This window comes from Patiria miniata, unplaced genomic scaffold (genome assembly GCF_015706575.1).
Source record: "Patiria miniata isolate m_02_andy unplaced genomic scaffold, ASM1570657v1 HiC_scaffold_9, whole genome shotgun sequence".
NCBI classification, from domain to species: domain Eukaryota; kingdom Metazoa; phylum Echinodermata; class Asteroidea; order Valvatida; family Asterinidae; genus Patiria; species Patiria miniata.
In genome coordinates this window covers 23,061,633-23,081,541 of record NW_024037076.1, presented here as the reverse complement: position 1 = coordinate 23,081,541, position 19,909 = coordinate 23,061,633, and the positions used below count along the sequence as shown (strand labels likewise).

General features: G+C 37.7%; 1 protein-coding gene across 2 annotated transcripts in view; it reads left to right on the top strand.

Moving 5' to 3' along the window:
• Positions 1–19,909, top strand: part of LOC119720531 (fibroblast growth factor receptor-like) — a 47,897-nt gene that overhangs the window by 3,688 nt on the left and 24,300 nt on the right. For both annotated transcript variants that reach the window (XM_038190232.1, XM_038190233.1), the window contains exon 2: positions 4,015–4,121. The gene's annotated coding sequence lies outside the window, so the exon portion shown is untranslated. The remainder of the gene's footprint in view (positions 1–4,014; positions 4,122–19,909) is intronic.

Below are 19,909 nucleotides of genomic sequence, written 5' to 3'. Positions count from 1 at the left end.
AGTTATCTCAAACATTTTCATTGGACAGCGTGTAAGTGGGGTTTGGTATCGCTTGTATCAGTGTGGTATCAGTGCTGTCTTCATGACGGTATTTATATCACTCCATGTTCTGATTACCCGGCTCCAATCCCGATTGGAATTTCATGCACACTTCTGAAGGAAAGAGGATTAAGTGGGTTTGTCCCAAGTGAAGAGGCTGCCTGGAGTAGCATGAATTTTCCATCAGCAGGGCAGTCTAAATGGGGTTTTACGTTGTATGACTGTGGATTGGGATGGAAGATGCAGAGTGCAGCTACAGGCCACAACATGTGTAATCAAATCAGATGAAACTGTAAGCGCTTGAAAGATCCCATCTTATATCCATGACCCTACCCCATCCACACTATGGAGTTACACCGCAGCATTCCTGGACTAGTTTGTTTATCTTACAAGCCAAAATTGGCCTTGCAACATACCCAAGTATGACCAGTAACTGTTGCAACAAGGAGGAATCTGTCACGGCCAAGCTGAACTCTGCTAACTTGGTGCTAATAAAACAAGTCATTGGAATTGGAAACTGGTGGAAAGGTGTGTCCTGTCGAGATGAACCAAAATTTATGATTCTTTGTTCAGAGAAAAGTAATAAATTAAAACAAAGTAATGGGAGCTGTTCAGGAATTATTGTTTATCTTCAATGTAGGCTAGGCTTCTATGAAGTGCAATTATCTTCCCGGAATTAATGTAAAAAACCAATTGTTTAGAAAGTGCAATTCCAGGGCATTTTTTTTTCAAAGAATTAGTTGGTGCCACTGTGCTGGTATTTTCAACTAAAACCTCATTCTGAAATACATGTACTGGTACTTATAACATGTCAGGCAACAGTTCTTGTTTGTTAGATTAATTTATGCATTTGTTTTTTTTCTGTTACTCTGTGTTACTGGTGTGTATAGTTCCTGTGTTTACAAACCAACAGGCAACACACTTTGTTATCCAATGTTTTGTTCTGCTTGGGCATTGTTCCCTGGGATCTGAAGTACCGTACAAACATGTTTTTGTACCCCTTTGGTAACCCCCTGCACCCTGTGTTTGATTTTTCACTTTTCCCATTAAAAGTCAATAAACAACAAAGCACTGATGAAAGTGTTTAAATGTATTTAATTTTAGTGTTAGCTATGTCTTTATTGTTTGAATTATGCATGATCTTGATAAAGCCCCCCTCCTAAATAAAAAAAAAATCCACAGATTTGTTTCTCTTCTAAGGAGGAAGAATGTGATAGCCAAACAACACATGTTTACATTGTGATGGTGGCATTACATACATGAATATTCTGCTTGGAATGTGATGGTTCATGTCATTACTTTTGTTCATACTGTACTAGTCCTAGAATGAAAACATACCCCTTGTTTATCCCATTGTATTTGGTCTGGGTACCACCTTAACACCCTTATTTCTAGAGAAGTTGAGACCTCCTCCATGGGTTGCATTACACCAAGCCTCTTGTTGAATTGGACAACAAGTCTGCGCAGCAAATTGTGTTTTGTCTCGGAGGGACTTGAAGCCAACTTGTCCAAACATGAACATGTACCCTTGACCTCTAGATTGAGGCCAGTTTAACCTTCTGTCATGCTGTTCTCTTGACTGTACACTTGGGTCTTGGAAGAAAGCTTTTGCACTAGTTGCAAGGCTATTTGCACGTAAGGTAAATGTTGATGTGAAATTGTGAATAAATCTCACTGGATAGTGTACTCTTTGACTTGTCTCTTTCTTCATTTATCAATTTTGTTTAAAATGGTATATTGAGATGAGGAATCTATCAGTCTTTAGTCATGGACATTTTATTTCATTATGAAATTCTGGAATTTGTCTTTTAAGTAAATGTTAGAAAAGTAGGATTTCAAATGGAGGACAATTTCTTTTGAAATTTATTGAAGTGCGTACATGTTAAGTTAAAGATTTATCGAAAATATTCGTTCAAGAAGGGATGTTTGCTTAAGTTAAATGCGAGAGAGAGGTAGTCTGCAGGCCACTCACCCCACTTTGCGCCAAAATTACGCTTTACAATAATTGAAGGATACATTTCTCTGTGGAAGTGATACATGCATGTAAAAACTGCAAATCCAGCAGTATTTACTTAGTACAGGCTGGCAGGCTTCAGTAGATCAGCTATTTTTCCTTAAAATGCTGACATTTAAAGAAAAAAACAAAGCAAGACAATTTTTGACAGCTTTGCCAGACACAAAGGATAATGGCCCAACAATTATTTCAAGATCTGGAAAAGTAGTTTAATGAATGGCTGATAAGAATTCCAAATGGTTGCCACTTCCTCAGGTATTGTTAAAAGCTCCCTCAGGACCCAAATACAGGAAGTTGTTATTTTACAGGGACTGGGATACATTTCTTGGGTTTTGTCCGTCTTGTTGAGGTAATTAATAATGAATGGTGCGGACCTAGCAGTTTACAATTGATTGAACTGTGACTTTTTTTCACCTCGCGTCTGGTGTGAATTCAATTTGATTTTTCATCCCCCCCCCTATCCTTTGTGAAATCATGCAAGACAAAGGGGACCCTGGATGGATAAAACTGGGGCCACTTTTTTAATAATCTCATAAAATATCCGGCAAACAGTTTGGCCATTTGGAAACACAAGACCCTTTGTTAGAAATATGAAAATTGATTCAGAAAGCAGAACTCATAAGTTTTGAGTTACAATAATTTTTATGACAATCAGAGGTTTGTGAATTTACAGAAGGAAACAAGAACAAGACCATTCCGAAGAAATTTTAACCCATCAGTGTAGGACAAGGTACTATTAGTTCATATCGTTGAGTAGTTGAATAAATGAATAAATTGTTTTTAAAAATTGTAAAACCACTGTATATCAGAATTCGCAGTGCCAAGTGATGGTGTGAACTATTTAAATCTCGAACAACACACAAGAATTCAAAGAGCCACGTGTATATCCAAGTACACAGTTTAGCATACGGTCTGCTCTTTTATTTCTTAATCTAAATGGCCCACAGTCCAAGCTTTCTGTTTCTCTATCTTGGCCGTTTGGGATCACTCTGTGTTTATTCAGTGATAGTGCAACAGGAAGTTCTGCAACGCCAACAACTTTTGATTCAAACAGGACAGTTGCCCCATTAAAATCCCTCATGGAAAGCTCCTAGGGCTGCATGCTTATTTACATTGATTCATGCCTTTATCTGGAGCGATGGTATTGTTTACCTAAATCCCCAACGCTGGTTAAATAAGTAATTATATAACCATTGGTGATTACTGAATGCAAATTAATACAGGCCCTGACTAAATAAATATTTTTTTTATCAAATGCCTATGCCAAGTCGGTCGAAAGCTTTTTAGATTGCAATAAAAGGTATTTTAAGCTTCTGTTTTTCTCCATATTGCATTACCTACAGATACATAATCCGAGTAACAAAATATCGAGTGGTCACAAAAACAGTCTCACGTCTCACTTTACCTGCATGGGTTGTTTAGAGAATCACAAACTCATGCAAAGTCACGCCCCTTATACCGGTACATAGCCTCCTGTGTGTTTTGTTCCATGAATAAAACTTGGACAAATACTACTAAAATATTTATTAAATAAACTACTGTGTTTAAAATTTTGTTTGGGGCTATGCATGCGCCTACATCCATGTCACTGGTAATTAATGCCCAAGCCTGGATACTTCCATGAAAATCTTGATACCAGTTACATGTACTTATTCTTGGATGGCACAATTCTATTTGTTTTGGGCATAAAGGGCTGGGGGTGTCAAAATTTGCCATATATATAATCAAATAAAATTTATCGTTGACTGCGAAGACGTCAGTAACACCCAATGCTATACAGTAATAAAAGAATGCTGCTGTTCAGAGCCTAACACCTTCATGTGCAATGTTGTGCATTACGAATTCAAAGTGTCTTAGACCATTTACATATGTACAAGTAAGTACATGTACATGCATTTCTTAAGGATTTTCGACACAAATGTCTTATACATCTATATATCTTTTTATTTCTTGAAATGCAGATGTTTGGGACCTAAGGAAGTGAGCATCAGAGGTTCTCAGAAATTGACTGGTCTTAACAACTGACGTTGATCATTCTACTTTAGTTTCTTTCTTGGTAAAACCAAAGGTAAGAATCCGAAGCTAAGTGATCTCAGAATTTTGAAGAGAAACGGATATAAAGAACTGTTTTTAATGGACTTGTCTGTTGGAACAAAAGTTCAGTATTTATCTGAGGAAGCCTTGCCCATTATGGAATATGTAACATAAAATGCAAATTTTGCTTTTCTCCTCAACATTTTTGGTTCAATGTGTAAAGAATTCCCTGTTTGGAACCTGGTTTACAATACAAAATATGAGACCAAAAAACCTAAAATCTTTAGATTAAAAAAAAGGTGAAAATCACCAGGGCCCAGTTTTGTGCTCATCACATTAAGCGCTTAGTTCCATGAACCAAAGCTGCACTTCTCAAGGAAGCTTTCTGATGCAGAATTCAAGTAAATATCCAGCGCCACTGTGTTTGTGTTTATAAATAAATACTTGCTTCAAATTAGGAATTCATTGAATTCTTTTTTTTTTTAACAAAGACGGAGTTGAAAACCCAATCAATTTTGATGAGTTCATGGGAACCAATATCAGCGAGGGAAATCCAATGGCTTTGTTTGAGCAGACGTAGTTCAATTGAAAGTTAATAATTCATGATGACTTGTTTTTTAGTCTTAAAGGGAATATGCAACATTTGCAAACATCAAAAAACAAAACTACCAAATAATCACAAAATACCTTACTGGACTGTTAGTGAATGACAGTCTAAGACATCCTGTAAAATCATGGCACCAGGTGTGCTGTCATTTTCAAGAAAAGTGGTATTTATGTATAAATTTCCAACACTGGTCGGAATTTTGTTTGCAATCGATTACACATCTATGCCAGCTAGACTGATTCCCTGAGCTTACAATTCTCCGACATCTATGAATTGCTCCGTTTTATCTTAAGTGGGATCGGGGAACCAGACTACAAGAAAATGATTTTTTTTTTGGTTTTTCCAGCATCTGCAAACCCGAAACTTCAAACAAGTCAGTGTAACAATATTTGCTATAAACTAACCCCCAAATCCATCCATTTGTAAAAAATATAGCAAAAGCAAATGTTGTGTATTCCCTTTAAACATGGTGCCAACTACCGGTATTTGTTTTCAAATGTCATTGTTAGTGAGTCATTAATATTAATACTAGATTTGATACGTATCATTACCAAGTGATGATTATGGTAATTGAAATGGAGGTGGATGACAATTACTGAACAATGGTTTTACGGACAAGTTGCAAACAATGACAAAAAGTCAGACGGGAACTGCTTTCCCTCCACATTTGCGAAGCCTTATGCACTATGCAGATTCCACTAAGGAAACAACTGGTGTCGATTTACAAGTTAACCAAAGTTTATAAATACCTGAGACAGTTTACCCATTCCTATTGGTCAATTGCCCATCACGTGGGTGTTTTTAAATGGTTGATAAAATATGAGATCATATGCGATAAATCAGCCAATATGCAATACCTTTTATTTGATTTAAACAGGCAAGAAAAAAAAAAGCGGAGACAAAAAAAGAGGCAAGGAGATCATAAATTGATAACTCATTAATATGCGATATGGAGTTTACAAGGACTCTTCATTCATTGTTATAAACCACACAGCAGTCATATGTATATGCAGGTCACTGGCCTAAGGCAGTCCAGGGCAGCGCCTCAGTGTTTATTTGAGTTGAGATGCACCTTGGTAAGAGTCGTTGGAAACATTTGCCAAAATGACAGCTGCCTAAATAAAATCCATATCTTTGCCTAACATCAACATTGTGTGGGTGGCATGAAAAGTTCAGCGGTTTGAACAAAAGAAGACTCGTGGAAAATGACAGGCTGACAGGTTTTGTTAGAAATGTCACTGTTTTTTTGTTTTGAATTTGAAGCAGTGAAAGCCCTTTAGTTCAACAATTGAGGAGTGGACTTTTATGGTACATAACTTTTATTTTGAACAAGGTGTTAATATCAAACCCTTTTTCTGTTTGTTTGGAATTAAATCAAATTTAAATTAATTTTGTCCCGGAATTTCTAGCTATCAACGTCTATTTTACATTTAGCGCTTCTGCTCAAGTACGGCTGATCGATTGTTTCACAGGTAATTTCTTCTCAATTTTTGATTCTGAACGAACCAAATCAAACAAAGGTGATGGTTGACTGGACCCCAGTGTTTCTCAGCATTTACTCAGAAATTGAGTGCTTCATGCTCGCTCCTAAGAGTCACCATAGAGTCACTTGTTTGCCAAAGTATGGCCCAGTAAGCAGCAGGTGTTTCAAGCCTTCTCTACCTGTTTGTTGATCTACCTCCACACAACAGGATCTGATCAGAGTCCAATCTAACTAAGTTGATCCCCTACTTCTCCCCTCCAGTCACCTTTGACCCCTTCACTCTGTCCTCATGGTGCTGATTTCTCCGAGCCCAATACGATCATCTTCTTTCTTTGTCCAAAAGGCATGTTTGTTTTGAGTAGTGTGATCTGATTGATTATACCTGTTCTTTTTGTGATTAATATTTGCGATACGGGCATTAAGATAGCTATTGGTTATGAACTTGTAGTTCGTGTCAACCGCATGCACATTATGTATACCAAAAATAAGGAATAAAGAAAGAAGAAATGGGTCAACCTGTTGAAACACCCATTGTGAAAAATATGGGACGAAACTTGAAGTTGATAGAAAAAGTCATTGATTTTACACGCCAGATTACTTAGAACAGATGTCCACATACGTAAATGCACTTCAATAACAATTTGCTCTTTGTCTCCTTTATTTCCCTTGCACTGTTAATGGAAAAACAAACTATATATAAATGTGACTCTTCAGAAAAACAGAACACTCAATCTTTTCCGGCAATTCCCAAGCTTTCACCCCTCCCACCAGTAAAATATCTTCAGTTGTTTTTTCAAATTTGCTGTTTCATACTTTCTAATCCATCACCATAATACATGTAGCTTGTTTGTGAGGTATGGATCTTTATTCTGGGATTTTTGGGCCCCCCCCCTCCCTCTCCATTGCTAAGAAGGAAAGAATAGAGAGGCATATTACTGCATGTGAACGATTGTCCTCGTTTCTAATGAGGTATTGATCTGTGGTGAAGTAGCCTTTATAAGTTCCAAGGAAAAGAACGTCATCTAAAGACTTGGACAAAAGACGGTAGCTGCTAATGCTCCACCTCAGAATGCAAAACGCACATTGCCCACATTCCTGTACTCCAGCTTAATCTTATCTTATGCAACTTTTTTTCCTGAGCTTGTAGGGGGAGGGGTATGATTTTTAATCTTGTCTTCTGGGAGAAAGAGTGACAAGACTGATTATGACTGAGAATTTGAAGATAATGAAATAATTTTGGTTTTTTTTGGATGTCATGTGTTGTTGCTTGAGAAGATTTGGCCAAACAGACCCTGAAATCCCAGTCGCAAGGACCTCTTTGATAATAACTCACAGTTATTTCTGTTTGGGGACTTTGTTTTCACTCAATATCTTCTAAAACATATTCATTTATCAAATAGGCTGTGAGTTTCAAGATGGAAAAGAAACAAAAATAGAACTTTGCATTTGTCCCCCCCAAAAAAGTTGTCCCAATGTCTCAACCATGTGGAGACAGCAAATGAGTTTACTTCAGTAATAGAAAAAGGTTTCGAGAAAATAGTGAAAATCTGCAGAAATGTTCAGCGCACCCTCTTTGCCATTGTGTATTGCTAAATCCTACAGTGTTACTATTGTGCAGTTTGTTCCAAGTTCTGGTTCCTTTGTATTAACGATAAAAGAATTTTAAAAATGGCTGTTTACTAGAAAAATGGTAGCATTGTTGCCTGGAATTGAACTGCTGCCAATCTGGGGTCAACGTGGGATTTTTTCCCCATGGAGAAATAAACTATGTTGTTTGTTGCCATGGGTATTTCTGTGGACAATAGTATATTTGTGTCATTATTTACGGCCTGTCAATGTTTGTGGTCTTGTTTTCCTCAGGACCAAATGTTGTGTGTTCAGTGCATATGTTTGTTGCTTAAAGGGAGTTTTTCTCAGATCAAATGTAATTATCAAATCCACGTTTATATTTAACATTATATAGTAATAAAAATAATTATTTATTTATTAAGCGCCAATTTTATGTGCAAATATTCAAATGCGCTTTACGCTGATAAAAACTGGATACATTAAAAATACATCGAAAACCGGATAGGCCTACAGTAAAAAATATGTAAAAAAAAAAATACTTAAATCGACACAATACATAACCAAGAAATACACCAATTATAATTTATGTTGAATGAAATGAATTAAAATCATCACTTGCATTACAAAGTACAAACCCAAGCATTTTGAAAAATGGCCTAGCTTTAAAGGTTAAACATTCTAACTTCCATTCTACTTGTGTAAAAGGATTATGGTAGAATTTAAACAACTCTTGGCTTGGGTTGAGTCGGTGTCGTCTAAGCTTTTAGGTCAATTAGATGGTTCTATCTGCTGCCAAGGGATCCAGAATGCGGCACTTGGAAGGGATGTAAGAAAGGCGGCCGCTTAAATTAAAGAGCAAAGGACCTACAGAATGACAATGTGGATGTCTCGTTGTTAGTAGCTCTGACAGTTCCAAAAATGTTTTGCAGTGTGTATTCCCTCAAAACTGATATATTTCTAAAGGTCCTTCAAATTGTGAAATCAATGGTTAGCCATAATGGTTGGACGATAGATGTGCTTTTGAAACGGAGCCCTGCTTTCCTCAAGTGTTTTCAACATGATGGATGATGTCGATCTGGTTTTTTTTAAGGCTTCACAACATCTGGAAGTCCATCGATTGAGATGTTTCATTTTTTTATTTTTAAAAGTTGTAAAAAAGAAGAAGAATATTTACCGAGGTAACAAGATTGGAAAGCATCTGGCTGAATGATGACAAGATAACAGTGTTATTCCTGGGGGGAAGTGGACTTCTTTGGGGCGTTAATGAAGCCAACACATGGGAGAGTGATAACGCAAGGCAACATGTGCACCCTCCGGCAAATCAAATGACAGATTGCTTTAATTCATTGGCCGAGATAGTTAAAGGGTTGGATCATCTGCCGTTTGTAGAGCTTTATTTACTAGGCAAATTAAGTTGGAAACAACGCACATAAACATGAACGAAGCTATGGTACCTTTTTTCTTTTTCTGTAGGAAATAGTGTTCCTGTGTTTCATAAATTGGAAAAAAAATGCATGAATCCAAATGTGGTGGTTCAAAAAGCTTTTTATTCACTTGCCTGTCAAAACAGATTCACGTCGTAATTTATTTCAGTAAATGCGTCTTGTAGTTTTTGCGCTTTGCATCTTTTGAACCAGGTTTGCATGTACATCTTTCCAAGCAGAAACTGTAAGTGACTCCAGATTTTCAGAACGGACCCTTTAAGAAGAAGACTGAAATGATGTTGTAATTATAACTGTTGCAATTAGAGTGAAGGTCATTTTGTCCAGTCCTCTGCCCATCATTTTCAACTCCTGGTCTGTGAGCAATGATTTCCCCCTGTCGCATGCTGTCATACAGATGTACCGTCCAGAGAAGTGCTGGATAATAACAAGATGTTGACTAATTTTTCTTAGGGCTTGGGTGCCTCTACCAGATGTAAACAAGATTTTTAGAGGATAATTAATTCTTGGCATGTTGTATACTGATGATTGGCTTGAAATGGTGTCTTAAAAAAACGGTAATATTAGTGTGTGTCACTTTTCATGGTGGGTCAAAAATATTGCTAAATAGCGTCAAAACTATACATTTGGTACATCACTCATCGGACGGGGGGGGGGTATGGATTCCATAAATGGATGACCAATCTTGGACAATGACACACCATTCCCGGGAGGGGGGAGGGGGAGGGGGGTGGGTGCATCATACAATTAATAGTGCATGTTTTTTTACTATCCTTCAAATAAAGGTTTTGTAATATTTGATTATTCATGAAAAAATTAACAATTTATGATTTAGTTGATTGGTGATGAATCATTGCTATTCCCCCCAGGTCAACTTCATTATCCTTCTCTCCGTGGTTGTACCCTTTTCACAGCCATTGACTTCTGGCTCCATTAATCTAGCAGCTGTAAAATTGAGATGAAATTGCCGTGTTTCAATTAAACGGGCTTCAGGGATTTCTAAGAACAGCCAAATAGGCGTCCTGGTCGCTTAGTCGTTTCATGTGATGCAAGTGTGTGTCATACATGTATCTTGCTTTATTGCTTGGCTGTGAATGTGTTGCATCAATTGAAAAACAAACCTTTTGGTAGCATTTTGACTTGACTTACATAGGTTGTGATCCATGGTCCCTGTGGGTTTATGACTATTGACTAGTGCCCCCAAAACAAAGACACTTACAAGTGGGGCGGCCCCAAAATAAGGCTGGAGAGCTCAGTTGGTAGAGCTCTGGTACCATGCCCCAACGGTTTTAGGTTCCAATTCAACTTCATACAGTTACCGTATCTCTATCAGACTTGAAATTATTTATGGAGACTGATAGACGTCCTTGTCATGATAAAAAGAAAATGACTTTAATTTATGTGCAACTAGATTTAGCCCAGAAATGACGATTGCAGATTGATGCTTTATCTGAACGCTTGGTGAAGGAAATACAAATGGAGGACAATCCAACGTGGAAACATTTGTTGTGTGAAGCAGCCTGGTTATATGGACTACCAGATGAAACCGATGTAGCAATGGCAATCACTGTCAATTTGTCATTTGGTAGTAACAGGTGCGGGCCAGCCAGGGACTTTGATGGAGCAGATGTTACTGACCTAAAGAAGGTCTCTGGGTTTTCATGTTTGTTGGTCGGGACTTGGGGACTCGGGATTGTGAAGTTGTCATGAAGTTGTTTTGGAAGATTGCAAATCCAGGCCAAAGACAAGGATGAAATAAAGAAATTATGTCCTCAAATCTGACTGACCTTTTTCCTGAACTTCAAGAACGTTTGGAGTATGGAAGTTGCTGCATGTATGTGATGTGGGATGAGGCAACTGAAAAATGTTCTTCTGACTTTATGTTTCATCTAAGATGCCAGAAAATGAACATGTCACTGGACAAGCTACTCGTACAATGGAACAAGTATTGCTTTTCAATTGTGGATGAGTTTAGTCTCTGTTATCTGAAGGGGCATTTGTATTTGTCAAATGTTATTTTCATTATTGATGTAAAGACTTTGATGAGTATATTTTTCTCTTGGTTGAATTTTTTTTTAATCAGATGTTAATTAAATTTCCATACATGTAACTTTTAAAAATGACAATGATGCAATTTATGTGACAAATAGACAGGATTGTTCTCAATTTGTAGCATTTAAAGTTTCAGGGTAATGTTGGGTTTTAAAGTCATTTCATTGATAGCCATTAGAAGTTAAGTAAGGTACGAGGAAGTCAGGTGAATCCGGGTCCTGTTGTTTGGAGTGTCCTTTGTGAGAATAAAGGGAATTTGACATTAGGTTGGTTCGCAGAGTTGAATTGCTGGCGTCTAGTTCCTGGGTGGCACTGAAAACATTGAATTAGAAGAGACAGGTGTCTCTGAATTGTTGAGTCTGTGGAGGCTTGTTAGAGAATACTCATGTGGCATGGCGCAGGGATTGGGCCAAAAATGGGGGCCTAAACAACCCACGCATGAGAACACCACCGCAAAACCTACTGGGTTTTGTGTTGTGATGTTTCAATCCACTCGGCCCGTCACTCATTCTGTTGGTGTGGTGCATTGTGGGTACGACCTGTCGGTAAGCCGTCTGCATGAACCCAGCAGGTGGGCTTCTACTGTATTGTAACGTAATGGCCAAGTTCATGCCGTTGCAAGGTTGTCTCATAACAGGTAATTCAAGCAAACGCCAAAGTGTTCAGTGCCATTCAGTGTTGTTGATCGGAACATATTGTCAGTTGAACCCACCCAAACTGACTCAAAACCTACGTCTTTTGTCATTGAGAACACAATCCACAAGCTCTAGGGGGTGTTGCTAGCTTAGTTTCCTATATCACATTCAAAGTAGACGATAAAAAAAAGTACAGATCCCCTCTTTGTGATAAACTTGAAACCCCTTCAAACACATGTACATATAGGTCCAAACATTGAACAGATGAAAATCAGCAGACTTATTGAACAAAACAGAAATTTGAAGGGAAAAAAACAAAATCAAAAAAGGGATCCTTCTTTCTACGACTGCTGCCAGGGAGGTCTCTTTTCTTGGACATCCATTTGTCATCGAAACGGCTTTGAATTCCCAGGTGTGTGTGTCGTTTACTTTCCAGAGTAGTTTGAAAACATTTGACACTTTCAAAATTTTGACATCTGTTGCCTAATTTTGGCTTAAAAACAAGTACTTTTAGCTAGCTTACTCACAAAGTTTAAGCAATGAAACTACTCCACCTGGGATAGTTTGACCATTAAACAAAGAATTATAAACCTGATTGATTCCTTCCTGTTCGCAAATAAAAATTGCATGATATGTTTTGTGAATTATGAGACATAAATCACCAATAATAGTCTGGTCAGTTAGTGCCGGAAATGGACAGAACAAAAAAGCTGTTATGATTGGGGGGGGGGGGGTGGAGAGACAGATAGACTGACGCTACCGTGACTGGCCACGCTGCGCTAGCATCCAAGGTCAGTTGATTCCAAAAACAGAGATTATCATGGCTTGTGAACTTTACTGTACTGGGTACTGATGGGCAATACAGATCAATATGTAGAAAGTCATAGATCCGGACTGGAGGTTGTTTAGCCGTAGAGGAAACTCCAAGATAGAACAAAAAATAACCCTAACCTTCCCAACTCCATCAAAATCCACCCCTACTTGTGGAGTTTTGGGCAGATACCGTAAGCCATGTGTACCAAGTCCACCAAAATCCACCAATAGCATTGGTGGATTTGTGGTGGATTTCAGCGGATTTAGTCCTGAAGCAGAGTGAGTCCATTCATTCATTTGTGCTTTATTTCGTTAAAAACAACAAACAAAAAGTCAAATGACTAAAAATGTTTCATTTACAATAGGATGCTACCCTGTCCTGTATTTTCCTGATCTAGGAGTCTGTTATGGATAACAATAGGAGTTACGTATCTCGACGTACTTACATACAGTACTGTTCTTAGTAAGACTCAGTAGGGAGTTAGGGTTAATGCAAGGGAAGTTTTGGGGTATTTCCCAAGTAGTGACATTGTCATATAAGGTATAGAACTTCTCTTATTTAAGAACTTCTCTCATTTCTGGACTAACTTTCTTGTTGTCGGATACAGTGAATGCAGGAAGTTTGTGGGTGTTTCCCCTGCAGTGGCATTGTCATTTGAAGAATTATTTAGTGAGTAATTTTTCATGTTCACAATATCATTTTTGTGTTGAATTCAGTAGCTGTTTTTGTGGCATTTTTCCTCCTTTTTTGTGCTTATAGTCATGTGCACTAAGATGAAGTATGTATTTTCTGTGTAAAAAGATGCAAAGTTTAAAAAGTACTTTTTTTTCCCCAAAAAATGTCTGTTACTTTCATCTTGGTTGATCCCCATTGTAGTAGTCCACAGAAATTTCCCTTTGGGATTTAATTTATGCAAGTGCTTGATTTAACTACCTCATGTGCATTTAAGGACTTATTTACTTCGAGTTTGTCACGCCAACCAAATTATCTTATGCAATAATAGGATGGCATCAGAGAAACCCAAAACGTCCCGACTTTAATTTTGTTGATATGAAGAAGACATCATCAAGCTTATTGCGTGATCAGATAAGTTATTCTCTCGAAGAAGAAGACATCTGCCTCTTGAGAAACAACTCTGGTATTTTGAAGAAGTCGATTCTGCCGACAAAAGTCTAAAGCATTTACCACTTTGCCATATGGCCTAGGTTCTATGAACTAACAACTGGGATTATCTTTTTTTAGAAAGATCAAAATCCATATAAACATATATCTTTTAGACAATATTTTGCAAATTGATGCCTCTGAAAATGTTTTCACCTGTGTGTGAAGTGGCAGGTGCATGTTGATGGAGGCAATTAACATACAATAGGAATTATACTTTGCCTCTTGGGGTGAAATCAAAATATCTAAACGTCAACAAGCTTTGTTACCAACACTTAATAAAATCAACCTCACCCTCGGTGCTTCCCCCTTGGAGTTATAATGAACCGGTCCGTGGAAACTTTTTCTTGGCAAAATGCCATCTTTATCCATGTATGGTATACTGCGTATTGGATCGATGAGTGTTTTATTGACATATCAGCACTGCGTTCCCGCTCTTTTGCGTTCCTATTGTTATAATCACTGATAGAGACGGACTTTGCCTACTAAATCACAATTATCATCAACATGGGTTTGAAAAACTTTGTCTGTTTTACTGATGCTGATAGCAAGTCATACGATTTTTAGTCATTGTATTTTACTTAGGTCATAATATGTTTATCTTTCTGAGTACTTTTGTTACTGTCATGGTGATACAAACGTAATTGAATAAACTTTCTGACACTGCAGTACTTGGAAGTTTTTAATGTATTTTGATTTTTTTTTTTTTACATGGATAATTTCCAGTGTAACCTGAGCGTTATGTGGGGTACAGAAGTCCAAGGTTTTCCAGACCCCTCAAAAAAATTTGCCCAGAATAATTTTTTTTTCCTCTTGCGTTGTCAATGCCTTCAACATGTGAATTACGCTGTATCTTGCAGATCCATTTGCAAGACCTTGGCCCAAGTGCAGTTTGCTATTTGTACTCAAGCTTTTTACCAGACCACTTCTGTTCGGATACCAATTTGTGTTTTCAAATCCTGATGCAATGCTAATGTCATTTTAGTAATCACTTTACCGTTCAGAGATGAGCACATGGACAGTAAAAGTGCATTTCAGTACATAGTTTCATGATCTAAGCGCCTTCGGTTGTAAAAACATCCAACAAATCTCTTCCTTTAAAAGAAACTCTTCTGATAGGTGACTGGTAATAAAAACCTCTTTAAAAGTGCAACAGTCAACAGAAACACAATAACTGATATATTCTGCTTTAGCTGTGGTTACTCATTGCTTGATGTTAATTTTTGTTTGATAATTAATTTTGTGATATATATAGTAAAAAAAAGTTATGTCAAGAATTTGGGCAAAAAAACAAAACCTAGCCTAAACTTGCGAAAGTTTTTAGTGAAGATAAACCCTAGATTCGGCCAGAAATTCACTTTTCTGGTAGGCATTAATGATGCATTATGCAGACCGGCCAAGTCTCCTGAAGAGCCCTCTCCTGTAGCTGAAATCATGACACCCATGTACTTATTTGGTCTGGTCTAACCCCAGGGACGTTGATGACCTAGATAGGTTTACCAGGGCTCTCCGATATTTGATTGTCAGCACCCAGAGATCAAAGCAAGGCAGACCTGGCTAGCACACAGAGTCTATGGGAAACAGACCCACTCTGATCTCTCATGACTTGTGTTTAGTAGGTCTGTTGCAGTTGTTGTCAAGTCAGGCCAAATAAAGACACAGGGTTTGTCCCAAAGTTGGTTCTTGGGGTCACATGTATTCTTGCGCTGTTTTTATGTACAGTCAGAATTTGGTTTATATTTGGTTGTTACTAGTGTGTTTCTTTCAGTTGATTGTTGTTGCACAAAACATTTGAAACACAGCTCATTTCTGAATGAAATTATTTATTTGACTCTTGCGGTATGCAGATAATTAATGTGCATTTGTCATGATTACTGTTGTGATATAAATTGAATGGAATACTCCTCATTTTTTCTTTTTGTTTTACCTAAAGTTTCCTTTCTGATAAATGCTCAAAGTTAGGAGAGATTCAAATCAAACACCAAGCTACATGTTCTCCTGTTTATATTTTACTCCCAAATTTTGAAGATTTACAACATTGAATGAGTTTAGAAATCCGAGGAACATAATGCAGTATGAGTAATGCCAGTAAAAACCCCAAGAGCTTGAAAGAAATATGATGAAGATGACCCATGCGGACCAATTAGCCTGCAATATTTCAGCCATCGCTAAAGGACATGTGTGCGTTGACTGACATAAATGTGAGTTACGGAGTATGTACAATGTACACGTGTAAAGATGTAGTTTATACTTCTCTGGTGTTGAAATACAGTGTGTGAGTTAGGCATCGATAAAACAATCCCTCTGGACTGCAAAACCCACAGGTACATCTCGCAAACTGTAACTTGGATTTATCCCCTTTTCAATTGAAAATCTTCTGTAAATCTATCCTGTAAATCTCTGTGTAATTGGTTGAATGAAATGTAATATGTGGCATGCAGATTGCTGATATTTCAATTTATTCAACGATTTGAAATTGCGAGGAGGCTTTTCCCCTTCTTTTTCTTGGGGTGTGATTAAGATTGAATGTAGTCCTTGGATGTAACAGAAGAATTCTATTCATAATGTAGAATAGCAAGCCAGCAAAGTGCTGGAATTACATGTTACATCCAGGGATTAGACTGCTATGTGAAGGATAAAGACAGAATCTTATTCTTTTCTTTCTTTCTCTCCTGTCTTAAAATCTCCGGGATTATTTCATGAGCTGTGATTCTAAGATGCCTAAGCTCTCCTTGGAGGGGGAGTCCGAGAATATAGCATCCCATTTATTTGGGCATTAAGACAGGATGGCTTAAGAACTGTGTACCAGATGGGGCGTGGACAAATCCCGGGTGTCCTCAATCAACCAAGATTCTTGCTGTTCTTTCTCCCAGTGTCTGACTATCAACCAAGGCTGTTTTCTTACTGTTGATTCATGCCCATTATGTCTGAAGGATGCACAAACTCGGCAAGACATTCACTTCCCGGAGCAGGAGTGGCATACCAACATTGAGGTCGTGTGTATGGAGATTGTCAAAACTGCCCGCAGAGATGGTAGAGTAAACTGCTTTAAATGACCTCTTCCATTACTGGACAAGTGAGTACATTCTCCCAGGTCAGAGGTGACAGTGTAAGAAGTTGGAACCCACTTTATGGTCCCTTCACCCAAGGGTTGGTTGACATTGCTCTAAAGGTTTTTGAGAAAGAGCTTTTTTGTTTACCCTTTCTCAAGTTACTCTGGGGACATTTGTAAAAATACCGTGTACAAATAAACATGACTGCATAGCAAAAAGTTTCCAACTAAAATAGTGGGGCTTGAGAACAACAAACCCCTTTGAAAATATTTTTTGAAAAGATCTGTTAAAAGTTTTGAAATTATTAATGTTGGTGCCTACGATTCAGTTTAAAGCATTGATCTGATTGGCATAGTACATGGAAGTGGCAGAATACATTCTATTTTTGTCTTAATTCATTCTAATTGTCTTAGTATTTTATTTTCTGGGCACCTTTTTCCCCTTTTATATTTGCACCTGGCTGTCATGTCAAAGTAATCTGTCTGAAACATGCACGTCTAGGCATCCTAGGCTTTTGTCTTTGTAATTCTAGAATGTCTTGAACTTGAGATCACACCAATATTAATGCTGTCTTCAGACGCTGTGATTGATGAGGGTCAGGGGTCAGGAAGGGATTATTTGCTGTACCAGTTTCGTTGTCTTTGTAGCTGGCCGAAGTAAAAAAGAAAAACGAGAAAAAAAAGGGAAGGTCGATTGATAAATGATACTTATAAACAGATTGCGACATGGAATTGAAACCAATTTGGGTTTGATTGGAGGGCTTCTTTTGTTTCACAACTGTCTTGTGTGACTTGAGAGAAAACATCTCAGACATTGTCATGAACTTCAGAGTTGGCATGGCTGTAAATGGAAGTGTCTGAACACAGCTCACTAAAATCAGCAGTTCACTGGGCTGTACTTAATTTGATGATTTGGAACGATAACACGCACGTTTTTCAGACTGAACAGTTGAACTATACGTCACCTCTTAATTCCATTGTGAGGATTTTTCTTTGAAATATTCCGGATATGAAATTGAGTATTAACTTCACAGTATTGTTGGTTTTGCTGGTTAATACAATCTCATTGCTGTCAGGCTTTTTACAAACATTAAAAAATCTGAGACATTTTTGGGTAGAAGTAATATAACATTTCGAGAACATTGAATCATTTTGTGTTAAACTTTGTATGATTTTGCATGTCAAGACAATACATGAATGTACAAATAATGCTTCTGTAAAATCCAAGCTTCTGTCTTGATTTTGGTGGTACACCTGTTGTGAAAAAATTTCAGTGAAATGTTCGCATGTATCCCACACAAACAAGGCCAGTTAAAAGTCAGAAAAACTCGAAAGATTTTGAATTCAGACTTAACAAAGCAACTGGATATGAACAGCTCTGACTGCCGACCTTGCCTATTTTTACCCTTTTCATCCCTTTTTTACTCCGGGTGTGTTGCTAGATAATCATACTGCTTCATGCAACACTGCGGACGCAAACGTGACCACTAAGAGTCTAGCATTCAATGGAGCCTTTAATGGTTGTACAAGTCAAGCAACGGTGGGCACATTGAAAAAAAGGACCAAATGAAACCACAGAATTCTAAACCCTTCCTATTGAATAAAACATCAACTTTCTTCGTTTTAAGTAATCTGATGGATGGCTTCCTGCTTTACACAAATCTATCCCCAGTGTATTTGAAAGAGAAAAATACCGTTTGCACTTTTGCATTGTACATGGCAACTTGTGCTGAAGCTTTGTGTGGTCAGTTGGTTTGGGGAAAGTTATAGGGTTTAGTTGGACTGTGTGAGTTAGTAAGGAATCAGCATGGAGATCCTCACCAATCAAATCTTGTCAAAGTTGGAGGATTTAGGTGAATCATGTCTGTGTCAGCTTTTTGAAACTGCCATTGAGAATGGAAGCATTCTTAAATTGTGTGTGAAATTAAATTGATTTATCAATATTGTTTTTGAAATATAATTTGCCATTTATTCCCACTCCCCTTGCTTTGTTCAATAGTCCAGTATCAAGTTGCAGTGCAGATCCTGGTAATCCATTCTTTGAATTCAGATGTTGGAGTCAGACCGCGGAAATGTCACCTTTTGTTGAAAATCAAGACCGTTTCTAATTGGCATGTTTAATGATGTAGACTGCCACGCCATTGAACATCTGTCTTCTAATTTAGTAATGTTTGTGGCGTCGAACTGAGTACGACAAAATGATTATTCAGCGACAAGTTGAACTTAGCACAAACCAATTCCGTGTTTCGATTAGCTTTCTCCGAAATCCCTGCGGATATATCCACAAGGAGCATTCCCAAATGAGATTTTTTAATTTTTGATTTCTTGGAGAATTGTTTGTGCTGGTGGACACACCCACTATGGTAATTGATTGGTAATAAGGCGCCAGTGTAATTGACGATGTAGTTGGGCAGGCTTATACATATTTGATACCATTTCTCATCAGTTTGTGCCTGACTGTTCAAATCGTAATACGCAAATTCTATCAGCGCTTTGGCGCAAGGACTTGCTGGGGTACTCTTACATTCAAAGCTCTCAGGCTGCGAGGTACATGTTCAGTGCGTCACTTGGCTGGCAGGTTAGTAAGACATGTTTGAACCGTTTCATTTGAATTGATCTTCAAATATTTCAAGTTGACGAGAAACTGTTAAAGATTTTGGGAGTTTTTATCAAAGTACATTTCAACTTTGTAGCTTTGTTTCAGTCACATGCAAGGCATTTTGACGACTGCAGTGCAGTTTGTTTGTTCTAAACAAAATGCTCTTTGTTTACTGATTGTTTAGCAACGTTTTGTGGTAATGGTTCATTTTATTTGAAATTGAACTTTGAAGAACCAGTCATGTTCAGTATGTACTACATGATGTTTTGGTATGTTACATTGCGGCTGAGCATACCTCTTCAGTGCCTAGCTGTGATAATTGGTCTGTGGTCACTAATTCAGCTGTTTTGTGGTACAAGTACATAGCCATATATGGCATTATTTTAATGGTTCCTAGATGGTCTGCAC